Below are 15,479 nucleotides of genomic sequence, written 5' to 3'. Positions count from 1 at the left end.
TTGTTATATATTATCAACATGAAGAAACTAATATGACTTAAAAAAAATTACAATACAAAAGAGATTTTCATACTTAGTGTTAGAACTTAGAACCATTAACATTTTTTCCATGTGGTTAAGCAAGAAATAAATATTCATCACCTATATTCAATTGATTCATCTAATCATTCTATCAGCTTCTGCGCAAAGGAAATATGGAGGTAAACATGATACAGAAGAAAATACATCTATTTTCAACATTATAGGAGCATCAAGTATTGGCTTGGAGACTGATTGAAATTATGTCCTTTGCGTTTTTAACTTCATGCTCTAACAGACTAAACTAATAGGCTCACTAAATATATAGAATACTTTTGAAGAATTAGCAGATGATGAAATGCTACTGATTCCATCCAATCCTTCAAGCAGCGTGTGATTCAAGGAGATAAACAGTCCAAAATGAGACACAAGAAAAATTCATCTTTGTTCAAACAATTAAACTTGGCCTGTACAGGGATCGAACCTGTGACCTTGACGTAATTAGCACCACACTCTAACCATCTGAGCTAACAGGCCATTTTGCACAGCTAGCTGGAGGTCCAGCATATGAAGAAGGACAAATGATAGTTAACCCAGGAGATTTGGAAAGCTTAATTTCAGCAGTTTACCATGAAGTTATTGTTATATATTATCAACATGAAGAAACTAATATGACTTAAAAAAATTACAATACAAAAGAGATTTACATACTTAGTGTTAGAACTTAGAACCATTAACGTTTTTTCCATGTGGTTAAGCAATAAATAAATATTCATCACCTATATTGAATTGATTCATCTAATCATTTTATCAGCTTCTCCTCAAAGGAAATAAAGAGATAAACATGATACAGTAGAAAATACATCTATTTTCAACATTAAAGGAGCATCAAGTATTGGCTTGGAGACTGATTGAAAGTATGTCCTTGTCGTTTTTAACTTCATGCTCTAACAGACTAAACTAATAGAGTCACTAAATATATAGCATACTATTGAAGATGAAGCAGATGATGAAGTCCTACTGATTGTTAATCCGGGATAGTTGGAAAGCTTATATTCAGCTGTTTACATTCATAGTATCTTTATATATTATCAACAAGACTAAACAAAAATGATCTCAATAAATTGCTATAAATAAGAGATTTAGTTACTTGGCGTTAGAACTTAGAACCATTAATAGATATTCCAGGCGTTTTAAGAATAGTAAATAATTCTATAATTATATCAAATGTATTCATCCAGTCCTTCAAGCAGCGTTTGATCCAAGGAGATAAACAGTCCAAAATGAGACACAAGAAAAATTAATCTTTTTTCAAAGAATTAAACTTGGCCTGTACAGGGATCGAACCTGTGACCTTGGCGTTATTAGCACCACGCTCTAACCAACTGAGCTAAAAGGCCAATTTGCACATCTTCTGGAGGACCAGCACAGGAAGCAGTGCTAATGATAGTTCAACCGGGAGATTTGGAAAGCTTAATTTCAGCTGTTTAATATGAATTAACTTTCATATTATCAACATGAAGAAACTAATATGACTTCAAAAAAAATTGCAATACAAAAGAGATTTCCATACTTAGTGTTAGAATTTTGAACCACTAACGTTTTTTCCACGTGGTTTAGCAATAAATAAATATTCATCACCTATATTCAATTGATTCATCTAATCATTCTATCAGCTTCTGCGCAAAGGAAATATAGAGGTAAACATGATACAGAAGAAAATACATCTATTTTCAACATTAAAGAAGAATCAAGTATTGGCTTGGAGACTGATTGAAATTATGTCCTTTGCGTTTTTAACTTCATGCTCTAACAGACTAAACTAATAGGCTCACTAAATATATAGAATATTTTTTAAGAATCAGCAGATGATGAAATGCTACTGATTCCATCCAATCCTTCAAGCAGCGTGTGATTCAAGGAGATAAACAGTCCAAAATGAGACACTAGAAAAATTAATCTTTTTTCAAACAATTAAACTTGGCCTGTACAGGGATCGAACCTGTGACCTTGGCGTTATTAGCACCATGCTCTAACCATCTGAGCTAACAGGCCATTTTGCACAACTACCTGGAGGTCCAGCAAATGAAGAAGGGCAAATGATAGTTAACCCAGGAGATTTGGAAAGCTTAATTTTAGCAGTTTACCATGAAGTTATTGTTATAAATTATCAACATGAAGAAACTAATATGACTTAAAAAAAATTACAATACAAAAGAGATTTTCATACTTAGTGTTAGAACTTAGAACATTAACGTTTTTTCCATGTGGTTAAGCAATAAATAAATATTCATCACCTATATTGAATTGATTCATCTAATCATTTTATCAGCTTCTCCTCAAAGGAAATATAGAGATAAACATGATACAGTAGAAAATACATCTATTTTCAACATTAAAGGAGCATCAAGTATTGGCTTGGAGACTGATTGAAAGTATGTCCTTGGCGTTTTTAACTTCATGCTCTAACAGACTAAACTAATAGAGTCACTAAATATATAGCATACTATTGAAGATGAAGCAGATGATGAAGTCCTACTGATTGTTAATCCGGGATAGTTGGAAAGCTTATATTCAGCTGTTTACATTCATAGTATCTTTATATATTATCAACAAGACTAAACAAAAATGATCTCAATAAATTGCAATAAATAAGAGATTTAGTTACTTGGCGTTAGAACTTAGAACCGTTAATAGATATTCCAGGCGCTTTAAGAATAGTAATTAATTCTATAATTATATCAAATGTATTCATCCAATCCTTCAAGCAGTGTTTGATCCAAGGAGATAAACAGTCCAAAATGAGACACAAGAAAAATTCATCTTTTTTCAAAGAATTAAACTTGGCCTGTACAGGGATCGAACCTGTGACCTTGGCATTATTAGCACCACGCTCTAACCAACTGAGCTAACAGGCCAATTTGCACATCTTCTGGAGGACCAGCACAGGAAGCAGTGCTAATGATAGTTCAACTGGGAGATTTGGAAAGCTTAATTTCAGCTGTTTAATATGAATTAACTTTCATATTATCAACATGAAGAAACTAGTATGACTTCAAAAAAATTGCAATACAAAAGAGATTTCCATACTTAGTGTTAGAATTTTGAACCAGTAACGTTTTTTCCACGTGGTTTAGCAATAAATAAATATTCATCACCTATATTCAATTGATTCATCTAATCATTCTATCAGCTTCTGCGCAAAGGAAATATGGAGGTAAACATGATACAGAAGAAAATACATCTATTTTCAACATTAAAGGAGCTTCAAATATTGGCTTGGAGACTGATTGAAATCATGTCCTTTGCGTTTTTAACTTCATGCTCTAACAGACTAAACCTATAGGCTCACTAAATATATAGAATACTTTTGAAGAATTAGAAGATGATGAAATGCTACTGATTCCATCCAATCCTTCAAGCAGCGTGTGATTCAAGAAGATTAACAGTCCAAAATGAGACACAAGAAAAATTCATCTTTGTTCAAACAATTGAACTTGGCCTGTACAGGGATCAAACCTGTGACCTTGGTGTTATTAGCACCACGCTCTAACCATCTGAGCTAACAGGCCATTTTGCACAACTATCTGGAGGTCCAGCAAATGAAGAAGGGCAAATGATAGTTAACCCAGGAGATTTGGAAAGCTTAATTTCAGCAGTTTACCATGAAAATATTGTTATATATTATCAACATGAAGAAACTAATATGACTTAAAAAAAATTACAATACAAAAGAGATTTTCATACTTAGTGTTAGAACTTAGAACCATTAACGTTTTTTCCATGTGGTTAAGCAATAAATAAATATTCATCACCTATATTGAATTGATTCATCTAATCATTTTATCAGCTTCTCCTCAAAGGAAATATAGAGATAAAAATGATACCGTAGAAAATACATCTATTTTCAACATTAAAGGAGCATCAAGTATTGGCTTGGAGACTGATTGAAAGTATGTCCTTGGCGTTTTTAACTTCATGCTCTAACAGACTAAACTAATAGAGTCACTAAATATATAGCATAGTATTGAAGATGAAGCAGATGATGAAGTCCTACTGATTGTTAATCCGGGATAGTTGGAAAGCTTATATTCAGCTGTTTACATTCATAGTATCTTTATATATTATCAACAAGACTAAACAAAAATGATCTCAATAAATTGCAATAAATAAGAGATTTAGTTACTTGGCGTTAGAACTTAGAACCATTAATAGATATTGCAGGCGCTTTAAGAATAGTTATTAATTCTATAATTATGTCAAATGTATTCATCCAGTCCTTCAAGCAGCGTTTGATCCAAGGAGATAAACAGTACAAAATGAGACACAAGAAAAATTCATCTTTTTTCAAAGAATTAAACTTGGCCTGTACAGGGATCGAACCTGTGACCTTGGCGTTATTAGCACCACACTCTAACCAACTGAGCTAACAGGCCAATTTGCACATCTTCTGGAGGACCAGCACAGGAAGCAGTGCTAATGATAGTTCAAGCGGGAGATTTGGAAAGCTCAATTTCAGCTGTTTAATATGAATTAACTTTCATATTATCAACATGAAGAAACTAATATGACTTCAAAAAAATTGCAATACAAAAGAGATTTCCATACTTAGTGTTAGAATTTTGAACCAGTAACGTTTTTTCCACGTGGTTTAGCAATAAATAAATATTCATCACCTTTATTCAATTGATTCATCTAATCATTCTATCAGCTTCTGCGCAAAGGAAATATAGAGGTAAACATGATACAGAAGAAAATACATCTATTTTCAACATTAAAGGAGCATCAAGTATTGGCTTGGAGACTGATTGAAATTATGTCCTTTGCGTTTTTAACTTCATGCTCTAACAGACTAAACTAATAGGCTCACTAAATATATAGAATACTTTTGAAGAATTAGCAGATGATGAAATGCTACTGATTCCATCCAATCCTTCAAGGAGCGTGTGATTCAAGGAGATAAACAGTCCAAAATGAGACACAAGAAAAATTCATCTTTGTTCAAACAATTAAACTTGGCCTGTACAGGGATCGAACCTGTGACCTTGGCGTTATTAGCATCACGCTCTCACCAACTGAGCTAAAAGGCCAATTTGCACATCTTCTGGAGGACCAGCACAGGAAGCAGTGCTAATGATAGTTCAACCGGGAGATTTGGAAAGCTTAATTTCAGCTGTTTAATATGAATTAACTTTCATATTATCAACATGAAGAAACTAATATGACTTCAAAAAAATTGCAATACAAAAGAGATTTCAATACTTAGTGTTAGAATTTTGAACCAGTAACGTTTTTTCCACGTGGTTTAGCAATAAATAAATATTCATCACCTATATTCAATTGATTCATCTAATCATTCTATCAGCTTCTGCGCAAAGGAAATATGGAGGTAAACATGATACAGAAGAAAATACATCTATTTTCAACATTAAAGGAGCTTCAAATATTGGCTTGGAGACTGATTATAATCATGTCCTTTGCGATTTTAACTTCATGCTCTAACAGACTAAACTAATAGGCTCACTAAATATATAGAATACTTTTGAAGAATTAGAAGATGATGAAATGCTACTGATTCCATTCAATCCTTCAAGCAGCGTGTGATTCAAGAAGATTAACAGTCCAAAATGAGACACAAGAAAAATTCATCATTGTTCAAACAATTGAACTTGGCCTGTACAGGGATCGAACCTGTGACCTTGGCGTTATTAGCACCACGCTCTAACCATCTGAGCTAACAGGCCATTTTGCACAACTATCTGGAGGTCCAGCAAATGAAGAAGGGCAAATGATAGTTAACCCAGGAGATTTGGAAAGCTTAATTTCAGCAGTTTACCATGAAGTTATTGTTATATATTATCAACATGAAGAAACTAATATGACTTAAAAAAAATTACAATACAAAAGAGATTTTCATACTTAGTGTTACAACTTAGAACCATTAACGTTTTTTCCATGTGGTTAAGCAATAAATAAATATTCATCACCTATATTGAATTGATTCATCTAATCATTTTATCAGCTTCTCCTCAAAGGAAATATAGAGATAAAAATGATACAGTAGAAAATACATCTATTTTCAACATTAAAGAAGCATCAAGTATTGGCTTGGAGACTGATTGAAAGTATGTCCTTGGCGTTTTTTAACTTCATGCTCTAACAGACTAAACTAATAGAGTCACTAAATATATAGCATAGTATTGAAGATGAAGCAGATGATGAAGTCCTACTGATTGTTAATCCGGGATAGTTGGAAAGCTTATATTCAGCTGTTTACATTGATAGTATCTTTATATATTATCAACAAGACTAAACAAAAATGATCTCAATAAATTGCAATAAATAAGAGATTTAGTTACTTGGCGTTAGAACTTAGAACCATTAATAGATATTGCAGGCGCTTTAAGAATAGTTATTAATTCTATAATTATGTCAAATGTATTCATCCAGTCCTTCAAGCAGCGTTTGATCCAAGGAGATAAACAGTCCAAAATGAGACACAAGAAAAATTCATCTTTTTTCAAAGAATTAAACTTGGCCTGTACAGGGATCAAACCTGTGACCTTGGCGTTATTAGCACCACGCTCTAACCAACTGAGCTAACAGGCTAATTTGCACATCTTCTGGAGGACCAGCACAGGAAGCAGTGCTAATGATAGTTCAACCGGGAGATTTTGAAAGCTCAATTTCAGCTGTTTAATATGAATTAACTTTCATATTATCAACATGAAGAAACTAATATGACTTCAAAAAAATTGCAATACAAAAGAGATTTCCATACTTAGTGTTAGAATTTTGAACCAGTAACGTTTTTTCCACGTGGTTTAGCAATAAATAAATATTCATCACCTTTATTCAATTGATTCATCTAATCATTCTATCAGCTTCTGCGCAAAGGAAATATAGAGGTAAACATGATACAGAAGAAAATACATCTATTTTCAACATTAAAGGAGCATCAAGTATTGGCTTGGAGACTGATTGAAATTATGTCCTTTGCGTTTTTAACTTCATGCTCTAACAGACTAAACTAATAGGCTCACTAAATATATAGAATACTTTTGAAGAATTAGCAGATGATGAAATGCTACTGATTCCATCCAATCCTTCAAGCAGCGTGTGATTCAAGGAGATAAACAGTCCAAAATGAGACACAAGAAAAATTCATCGTTGTTCAAACAATTGAACTTGGCCTGTACAGGGATCGAACCTGTGACCTTGGCGTTATTAGCACCACGCTCTAACCATCTGAGCTAACAGGCCATTTTGCACAACTATCTGGAGGTCCAGCAAATGAAGAAGGGCAAATGATAGTTAACCCAGGAGATTTGGAAAGCTTAATTTCAGCAGTTTACCATGAAGTTATTGTTATATATTATCAACATGAAGAAACTAATATGACTTAAAAAAAATTACAATACAAAAGAGATTTTCATACTTAGTGTTACAACTTAGAACCATTAACGTTTTTTCCATGTGGTTAAGCAATAAATAAATATTCATCACCTATATTGAATTGATTCATCTAATCATTTTATCAGCTTCTCCTCAAAGGAAATATAGAGATAAAAATGATACAGTAGAAAATACATCTATTTTCAACATTAAAGAAGCATCAAGTATTGGCTTGGAGACTGATTGAAAGTATGTCCTTGGCGTTTTTTAACTTCATGCTCTAACAGACTAAACTAATAGAGTCACTAAATATATAGCATAGTATTGAAGATGAAGCAGATGATGAAGTCCTACTGATTGTTAATCCGGGATAGTTGGAAAGCTTATATTCAGCTGTTTACATTCATAGTATCTTTATATATTATCAACAAGACTAAACAAAAATGATCTCAATAAATTGCAATAAATAAGAGATTTAGTTACTTGGCGTTAGAACTTAGAACCATTAATAGATATTGCAGGCGCTTTAAGAATAGTTATTAATTCTATAATTATGTCAAATGTATTCATCCAGTCCTTCAAGCAGCGTTTGATCCAAGGAGATAAACAGTCCAAAATGAGACACAAGAAAAATTCATCTTTTTTCAAAGAATTAAACTTGGCCTGTACAGGGATCAAACCTGTGACCTTGGCGTTATTAGCACCACGCTCTAACCAACTGAGCTAACAGGCTAATTTGCACATCTTCTGGAGGACCAGCACAGGAAGCAGTGCTAATGATAGTTCAACCGGGAGATTTTGAAAGCTCAATTTCAGCTGTTTAATATGAATTAACTTTCATATTATCAACATGAAGAAACTAATATGACTTCAAAAAAATTGCAATACAAAAGAGATTTCCATACTTAGTGTTAGAATTTTGAACCAGTAACGTTTTTTCCACGTGGTTTAGCAATAAATAAATATTCATCACCTTTATTCAATTGATTCATCTAATCATTCTATCAGCTTCTGCGCAAAGGAAATATAGAGGTAAACATGATACAGAAGAAAATACATCTATTTTCAACATTAAAGGAGCATCAAGTATTGGCTTGGAGACTGATTGAAATTATGTCCTTTGCGTTTTTAACTTCATGCTCTAACAGACTAAACTAATAGGCTCACTAAATATATAGAATACTTTTGAAGAATTAGCAGATGATGAAATGCTACTGATTCCATCCAATCCTTCAAGCAGCGTGTGATTCAAGGAGATAAACAGTCCAAAATGAGACACAAGAAAAATTCATCTTTGTTCAAACAATTAAACTTGGCCTGTACAGGGATCAAACCTGTGACCTAGGCGTTATTAGCACCACGCTCTAACCATCTGAGCTAACAGGCCATTTTGCACAGCTAGCTGGAGGTCCAGCATATGAAGAAGGGCAAATGATAGTTAACCCATGAGATTTGGAAAGCTTAATTTCAGCAGTTTACCATGAAGTTATTGTTATATATTATCAACATGAAGAAACTAATATGACTTAAAAAAAATTACAATACAAAAGAGATTTTCATACTTAGTGTTAGAACTTAGAACCATTAACGTTTTTTCCATGTGGTTAAGCAATAAATAAATATTCATCACCTATATTGAATTGATTCATCTAATCATTTTATCAGCTTCTCCTCAAAGGAAATATAGAGATAAACATGATACAGTGGAAAATACATCTATTTTCAACATTAAAGGAGCATCAAGTATTGGCTTGGAGACTGATTGAAAGTATGTCCTTGGCGTTTTTAACTTCATGCTCTAACAGACTAAACTAATAGAGTCACTAAATATATAGCATACTATTGAAGATGAAGCAGATGATGAAGTCCTACTGATTGTTAATCCGGGATAGTTGGAAAGTTTATATTCAGCTGTTTACATTCATAGTATCTTTATATATTATCAACAAGACTAAACAAAAATGATCTCAATAAATTGCAATAAATAAGAGATTTAGTTACTTGGAGTTAGAACTTAGAACCATTAATAGATATTGCAGGCGCTTTAAGAATAGTTATTAATTCTATAATTATGTCAAATGTATTCCTCCAGTCCTTCAAGCAGCGTTTGATCCAAGGAGATAAACAGTCCAAAATGAGACACAAGAAAAATTCATCTTTTTTCAAAGAATTAAACTTGGCCTGAACAGGGATCGAACCTGTGACCTTGGCGTTATTAGCAACACGCTCTAACCAACTGAGCTAACAGGCCAATTTGCACATCTTCTGGAGGACCAGCACAGGAAGCAGTGCTAATGATAGTTCAACCGGGAGATTTGGAAAGCTTAATTTCAGCTGTTTAATATGAATTAACTTTCATATTATCAACATGAAGAAACTAATATGACTTCAAAAAAATTCCAATACAAAAGAGATTTCCATACTTAGTGTTAGAATTTTGAACCAGTAACGTTTTTTCCACGTGGTTTAGCAATAAATAAATATTCATCACCTATATTCAATTGATTCATCTAATCATTCTATCAGCTTCTGCGCAAAGGAAATATAGAGGTAAACATGATACAGAAGAAAATACATCTATTTTCAACATTAAAGGAGCATCAAGTATTGGCTTGGAGACTGATTGAAATTATGTCCTTTGCGTTTTTAACTTCATGCTCTAACAGACTAAACTAATAGGCTCACTAAATATATAGAATACTTTAGAAGAATTAGCAGATGATGAAATGCTACTGATTCCATCCAATCCTTCAAGGAGCGTGTGATTCAAGGAGATAAACAGTCCAAAATGAGACACAAGAAAAATTCATCTTTGTTCAAACAATTAAACTTGGCCTGTACAGGGATCGAACCTGTGACCTTGGCGTTATTAGCAGCACGCTCTAACCAACTGAGCTAAAAGGCCAATTTGCACATCTTCTGGAGGACCAGCACAGGAAGCAGTGCTAATGATAGTTCAACCGGGAGATTTGGAAAGCTTAATTTCAGCTGTTTAATATGAATTAACTTTCATATTATCAACATGAAGAAACTAATATGACTTCAAAAAAATTGCAATACAAAAGAGATTTCCATACTTAGTGTTTGAATTTTGAACCAGTAACGTTTTTTCCACGTGGTTTAGCAATAAATAAATATTCATCACCTATATTCAATTGATTCATCTAATCATTCTATCAGCTTCTGCGCAAAGGAAATATGGAGGTAAACATGATACAGAAGAAAATACATCTATTTTCAACATTAAAGGAGCTTCAAATATTGGCTTGGAGACTGATTGAAATCATGTCCTTTGCGTTTTTAACTTCATGCTCTAACAGACTAAACTAATAGGCTCACTAAATATATAGAATACTTTTGAAGAATTAGAAGATGATGAAATGCTACTGATTCCATCCAATCCTTCAAGCAGCGTGTGATTCAAGAAGATTAACAGTCCAAAATGAGACACAAGAAAAATTCATCTTTGTTCAAACAATTGAACTTGGCCTGTACAAGGATCGAACCTGTGACCTTGGCGTTATTAGCACCACGCTCTAACCATCTGAGCTAACAGGCCATTTTGCACAACTATCTGGAGGTCCAGCAAATGAAGAAGGGCAAATGATAGTTAACCCAGGAGATTTGGAAAGCTTAATTTCAGCAGTTTACCATGAAGTTATTGTTATATATTATCAACATGAAGAAACTAATATGACTTAAAAAAAATTACAATACAAAAGAGATTTTCATACTTAGTGTTAGAACTTAGAACCATTAACGTTTTTTTCCATGTGGTTAAGCAATAAATAAATATTCATCACCTATATTGAATTGATTCATCTAATCATTTTATCAGCTTCTCCTCAAAGGAAATATAGAGATAAAAATGATACAGTAGAAAATACATCTATTTTCAACATTAAAGGAGCATCAAGTATTGGCTTGGAGACTGATTGAAAGTATGTCCTTGGCGTTTTTAACTTCATGCTCTAACAGACTAAACTAATAGAGTCACTAAATATATAGCATAGTATTGAAGATGAAGCAGATGACGAAGTCCTACTGATTGTTAATCCGGGATAGTTGGAAAGCTTATATTCAGCTGTTTACATTCATAGTATCTTTATATATTATCAACAAGACTAAACAAAAATGATCTCAATAAATTGCAATAAATAAGAGATTTAGTTACTTGGCGTTAGAACTTAGAACCATTAATAGATATTGCAGGCGCTTTAAGAATAGTTATTAATTCTATAATTATGTCAAATGTATTCATCCAGTCCTTCAAGCAGCGTTTGATCCAAGGAGATAAACAGTCCAAAATGAGACACAAGAAAAATTCATCTTTTTTCAAAGAATTAAACTTGGCCTGTACAGTGATCGAACCGGTGACCTTGGCGTTATTAGCACCACGCTCTAACCAACTGAGCTAACAGGCCAATTTGCACATCTTCTGGAGGACCAGCACAGGAAGCAGTGCTAATGATAGTTCAACCGGGAGATTTGGAAAGCTCAATTTCAGATGTTTAATATGAATTAACTTTCATATTATCAACATGAAGAAACTAATATGACTTCAAAAAAATTGCAATACAAAAGAGATTTCCATACTTAGTGTTAGAATTTTGAACCAGTAACGTTTTTTCCACGTGGTTTAGCAATAAATAAATATTCATCACCTTTATTCAATTGATTCATCTAATCATTCTATCAGCTTCTGCGCAAAGGAAATATAGAGGTAAACATGATACAGAAGAAAATACATCTATTTTCAACATTAAAGGAGCATCAAGTATTGGCTTGGAGACTGATTGAAATGATGTCCTTTGCGTTTTTAACTTCATGCTCTAACAGACTAAACTAATAGGCTCACTAAATGTTGTTATGTTAAGGGGGTGCTTATAAAGCGCACTGTCACCGTGAGTTTCATGGCGCTGATTGGGTGCTGAAAGGAACAAAGGGACTTTAGCTAGATTGTGGGAAGAGCCAGGTTTTTAGTGATTTGCAGAATTGGATGAGAGTGTTAGAGATCCTAACTGGGAGAGGAAGGGAGTTCCAGAATTTGGGGCCAAGGTAGGCGAATCTCCGACCACCAGATCTACAGAGTTTAATGGAAGGGACAACCAAGAGGTGTAAGTGTGATGATCTGAGGTTACGTGAAGGACAATAGGGCCGAATGAGGGATTTCAGGAAAGCGGGGCAAGAGCCAGAGAGAGACTTAAAAATAAGGCAGCCAAGCTTGAAGGCAGCCCTTAGGCTGACAGGGAGCCAGTGCAATTTGATGAGGAGGGGTTTGGCAGACTGCCATTTCGGTATCCCGAGGGCCAGTCTCGCCGCCTGGTTTTGAATGATTTGCAGCCTATAGATGTAACATTTAGGTAGACCATGATAGATGGAATTCGAAAAATCCAGGCGGGAGAGGACGAGGGCCATGATAACTTGCAGCAGAGCATCGGGGGTGAGGAGGTAAGCCACCTTCCTAATCCTGCGCAGCTGGAACTTGCAGGAGGAGACCACCGTCCCCACCTGCGGCCCGAGAGATAGCCCAGCGTCAATGGTGACCCCGAGGCTTTTCACCGAGGCCACCGGGATAGGAGGGGAGCCAAGCTCTGCCGGCCAGAAATGTGGACCCCAATGGGCGGCACTCTTGCCAGGCAGGAGGAGCTCCGTCTTTCCTGGGTTCAATTTGAGCTGGTTCTGACACATCCACTGAAGGATGTGGGACATAACTGCCTGGAAATTGGGAATAGCAGAGGGGGAGTTTAAAGAAAAGATGAGTTGCAGGTCGTCCGCGTAGTTAAAGACGGTGACGTCCCACTGCCTCAGAGAAAAAAGAAGAGGGCGAAGATAAAGATTAAAGAGAAGGGGGGATAGAGAGGAGCCCTGGGGGACCCCACAAGGCAAGTGCTCCCTGGGAGCCCTGAATGTGCCTAGGCTGAGGGTCTGAGATCTCCCAGTGAGGAAGGATTTGACCCATGCCAGCGCCAGGCCCTGGATGCCGGCCTGTTCGACACGGTGGAGGAGGATGTTATGGTCCACCGTGTCGAAGGCGGCCGACAGATCTAAAATTACCAAGGCCTGGGTGGTACCCTTGTCAGCTCCGTCTCTCAAGGTGTCCAGGACGGCCAGGATCACAGTCTCCGTAGAGTGACCAGGTCGAAAACCGGCCTGGTTGACTTCGAGAAAGTTAGAACTCTCGATGAACCTAGAGAGACAGGCAGTGACATGGGCTTCCGAGATTTTAGAGAAGAAGGGTAGGAGAGAGATAGGATGATAGTTCACCGGGACGGCGGGATCGGCTCCAGGCTTCTTCAACAGAGGCACCAGAACGGCCTCCTTGAAGGAGCTGGGTACCGTCCCGGAAAGGAGGGAAGAATTAAGCAAGGGAAGGATGCAGTCAGGTAAAGAGTGGCAGATGTCCCGTAGTATAGAAGGCGGACAGCGGTCATCAGGAGAACCAGACTTAATACGAGCGGCCAAAATGGCTAGGAATGTAAGGTCTAAGGGGGTGAACTGAGTGATGGATAGAGCATTGTGGGGGGGAGTAACAGAATCAGCGCCCGGTGAGGTGACCGGAATAGTGTCCTTAATCAAAACAATCTTCTGTATAAAAAAAGTGCTGAGTGCATTACAGGATTCCTGTGTAGGGGCCTGAGTCGGGAGCGTTCTGGGATCGGAGGTGAATTCATCCAGGACTCTGAAGATCTCCTTCGACTTGCAGGGGGCTTGTAAGATTCTCTCTGAGGCATAGGCTTTTTTAGCTGCAGAGATGACAGATTTATACTTATTACGGACTGCCACATAAGTATCTCTGCTTGACAGGCAGTAATCTCTTCTCCACCTACGTTCTGATTGGCGGAGTTCCAGCTGTATGGCTTTTAGATGGGGAGTAAACCATTTATGAGAATTGCTGTGTCGGGATCGAGGGAACTTGATTAAAGGGGCAAAGATGTCGCTAGCTGACACAAGCCAGTTGGAAACCTGGCCATCTAGCTCGTTAATGTCAGTATTGTTAAGGGTAGGGGGACATGTGTGAGACAGATGAGATAACAATTTGGAGGAATCGACAGCCTTCCACTTACGAGCCATGCCGCCCTTCTGCGGGGGAATCCTGATCTGACCAGCCACCGAAATGGTGGTGTCAATAAGAAAATGATCAGACCACACACAAGGTGTGGTAAGCGGGCAGGAGGGCTTAACCCCATGGACCCAGATGTGGTCAAGTATGTGACCGCCACTGTGAGTGGGAGAGGTGACTAATTGGCTAAAGTTCAGGCTCGAGAGACCTTCGAACAATTCGGTGGCATGGGGACCGGCATCCTTATGCTGGAACCAGTAGTTAAAGTCCCCAACAATAGCTATACGTGGGGAGGAAGTAGCTAGACTGGCAAGCTGTTCAATGAAAGATGCAGGGAAGGAGGGCATGGGCTGGGGAGGGCGATAGAGTACCATAAGGGTAACTGCGCCTACCTCAGTCCCAAGGCTGAGAACCAGATTGTCCACTTCAGGGAGAATCATGGAAGTGGAGGCAATAACCTTGATGTTCTTACGTATTACCGCTGCAACCCCCCCCCCCCGGGGCGGCCCCCTTGGCGGTTGGTGTTAAGCAGATAATAGTCTGGAGGTAACGCTGCCAGTATGTCCGGGAGGGAGTCGTCCGTGAGCCAGGTCTCAGAAAGTAGGAGGACGTCAGGCCTCTCAGTCGAAAGTAAGTGAAAAATGTCAGTTTGATGTCTGACAAAGGAACGAGTGTTTAAATAAAGTAAACGGATCTGTGACTCGGAGGTAATAGGAGAGGTGGAAAGAGTGACCGGACCCAAATGGGGGGGAAGGTCACCTGCGATTCCAAGTGAAGTGATCCGTGTCCAGATGTCCAGCGGTAGGGGACAAGCGGCGGATTGTAGGTGCATGAGGACAGAAGGAGGGTAAGAAATAGTGGTGGCAGCGTCCCTGGCCCCTGGGCCCGTCCGGCCGCGGACGGGCGCAGACGGGCTTAACTCTGGCGCAACTCCGGCGCGCCGCCGGCGCGCCCGCTGCGCGGCCGCATAGGGGACGTTTAAATAGGCGCGTGATGCAGGAGG

The 15,479-nt window shown here is 37.2% G+C and overlaps 6 non-coding genes across 6 annotated transcripts; all 6 read right to left on the bottom strand.

Moving 5' to 3' along the window:
• Positions 1 to 1,344: 1,344 nt before the first annotated feature.
• TRNAI-AAU (transfer RNA isoleucine (anticodon AAU)) lies at positions 1,345 to 1,418 on the bottom strand. The gene has a single exon. It is a non-coding gene; the product is annotated as a tRNA-Ile (tRNA).
• Positions 1,419 to 1,999: 581 nt separating this feature from the next.
• Positions 2,000 to 2,073, bottom strand: TRNAI-AAU (transfer RNA isoleucine (anticodon AAU)). Its single transcript has one exon. It is a non-coding gene; the product is annotated as a tRNA-Ile (tRNA).
• A 789-nt stretch (positions 2,074 to 2,862) lies between these two features.
• TRNAI-AAU (transfer RNA isoleucine (anticodon AAU)) lies at positions 2,863 to 2,936 on the bottom strand. The gene has a single exon. It is a non-coding gene; the product is annotated as a tRNA-Ile (tRNA).
• Positions 2,937 to 4,380: 1,444 nt separating this feature from the next.
• Positions 4,381 to 4,454, bottom strand: TRNAI-AAU (transfer RNA isoleucine (anticodon AAU)). Its single transcript has one exon. It is a non-coding gene; the product is annotated as a tRNA-Ile (tRNA).
• Positions 4,455 to 5,688: 1,234 nt separating this feature from the next.
• TRNAI-AAU (transfer RNA isoleucine (anticodon AAU)) lies at positions 5,689 to 5,762 on the bottom strand. Its single transcript has one exon. It is a non-coding gene; the product is annotated as a tRNA-Ile (tRNA).
• Positions 5,763 to 7,207: 1,445 nt separating this feature from the next.
• TRNAI-AAU (transfer RNA isoleucine (anticodon AAU)) lies at positions 7,208 to 7,281 on the bottom strand. The gene has a single exon. It is a non-coding gene; the product is annotated as a tRNA-Ile (tRNA).
• Positions 7,282 to 15,479: the final 8,198 nt, after the last annotated feature.

Source organism: Lissotriton helveticus, chromosome 4_1, assembly GCF_964261635.1.
Source record: "Lissotriton helveticus chromosome 4_1, aLisHel1.1, whole genome shotgun sequence".
In the NCBI taxonomy this organism is placed as follows: domain Eukaryota; kingdom Metazoa; phylum Chordata; class Amphibia; order Caudata; family Salamandridae; genus Lissotriton; species Lissotriton helveticus.
This window is presented reverse-complemented; position numbering and strand designations above follow the sequence as displayed.